This window comes from Limulus polyphemus, unplaced genomic scaffold, assembly GCF_000517525.1.
Source record: "Limulus polyphemus unplaced genomic scaffold, Limulus_polyphemus-2.1.2 Scaffold1087, whole genome shotgun sequence".
Classification (NCBI taxonomy): Eukaryota; Metazoa; Arthropoda; class Merostomata; order Xiphosura; family Limulidae; genus Limulus; species Limulus polyphemus.
Genome location: NW_013666697.1, coordinates 125731 through 127371, shown reverse-complemented (window position 1 = coordinate 127371; position 1641 = coordinate 125731). Strand labels below are relative to the sequence as shown.

The following is a 1641-nucleotide window of genomic DNA, read 5'->3' as shown; positions in this document are numbered from 1 at the left end:
AGTTTTGGACTCCATGTTGTTAATATTACGTTACTGCAGTAACTTTTCACTTTATTTAAGGGTGCTTTAGGAAGTGCAAAAGAGTTTACAACCAAACATTCGTTGTAAAAACAGATTTTACTAGTTAGTAATGAGTATCATACAAGGAAATATTTCGACCTCTTTGATCTTCAGACACCATATATTTATCTCATTCTATAAAGCCAGTTAGCTCGCTCGAAAAGAAGAAAAAAGAAAACTGAATAGTCAGAATTTTTTTTTCACCCGAAAGACTATTCTGGCCGACTGACCTACAGTCAGAGGTCATCTACCCACTAGAACGACCTCTGGGGAATAGAAGCTGGATAACCTTGATGCTCAAAGTGCGAAGGAATGTGAGTGAATGGTCCGTTGACCTTGGCCTTGACTGTTACTGTCAAAACATCCTCGCTGGATAGTTTCAAGGTTCTCGCCCATCTCTCGGTATTTTATAGACTAGTTAGTGTTGTTTTCTCTTCTGTTGCTTCTTCTTTGTTCACATTCATTTATTAAGATATTTTAAGTCTTACAATTAGAAAATCAACCTTAACTGGGCTATATGCACTTGCGAACATTTTAAATAATTTCACTTATTCCACATTTAATATTCTTATGAATTATTTACTATCTAAATCAATCTTTTGACGTTTTTTTTTTCTTTTCTTTTTTAAATTTGAAATTAAATCGTTTGGTTTTCAAATTCTTCAAATTGCACTCTCTAAATTCGATATAGGCAGACTAACGTGTGAATGGTTTCTTCGTGCAGTTCTATACATCACAATCTTGCTTAATTAAGTAAAAAAATCTGGGGTTCAATTCCCCGCGGTTAAATAATAATAGCAGTTTATAGGTAATACTGGTATTCAAAGCTGGTGTACTTAGTTATTTTATTTTCTAAGCTGGAAGGGTAGAAATTCTGTATACGTAGGACCAGAAAACGTTTCAGTCAACACTTTTTGTTGGTTTGTTTGTGACGAAGTTACTACTTCTATCTACCACTGTTCCTAATTTTGAACAACCCACCATAGGAAAGGTAACCGTCAGCAGCACCCACGACCAAGTCTTTGGCTACTCTTTACGAATGAATAGTTTGATTGACCGTCCCATTATAACGCCTCCAGGACTAAAAGGGAGAGCATGTTTAGTGACGGGTTTCGATCCCGCGACTCACATATTTCGAGTTGGGCGTTCTAGCCACCAGGCCATGCTATTATTGTTGTTGTTGTTTGTTATTAAGCACAAAGCTACACAAGGGCTATCTGTGTTCTGCCCACCACGAGTATCAAAACCCGGTTTCTAGCTGTATAAGTCCACAGACATACCGCTGTGCCCCTGTGCATGCTAGGTCAGACAGGCAACACATAAATGAATAGTTTATTGTCTTGCACAAAATATTTTTCATCCTCTATTTATATAAATTTACATGTGAATACAGTGTTCTAGGGTTTGTATAAACACTTTATATATTGTTCATTTTTACATAAATAAACTATTTGTTATTCACAAATCCATGAAATGTAAAAGAAATATATACATACCATAAAAATCACAATGATATAAAATTATTTTAAAATTATAATAAATAATTAAAAACAACGTTTTATATTTACTATAATAAAAACT

The 1641-nt window shown here is 34.4% G+C and overlaps 1 long non-coding RNA gene across 2 annotated transcripts in view; it reads left to right on the top strand.

The window, feature by feature from the left end:
• Positions 1-216: 216 nt before the first annotated feature.
• LOC111086426 overlaps positions 217-1641 on the top strand; it is a 10932-nt gene continuing 9507 nt past the window's right edge. For both annotated transcript variants that reach the window (XR_002611136.1, XR_002611137.1), the window contains exon 1: positions 217-462. This is a non-coding gene — a long non-coding RNA (uncharacterized LOC111086426). The remainder of the gene's footprint in view (positions 463-1641) is intronic.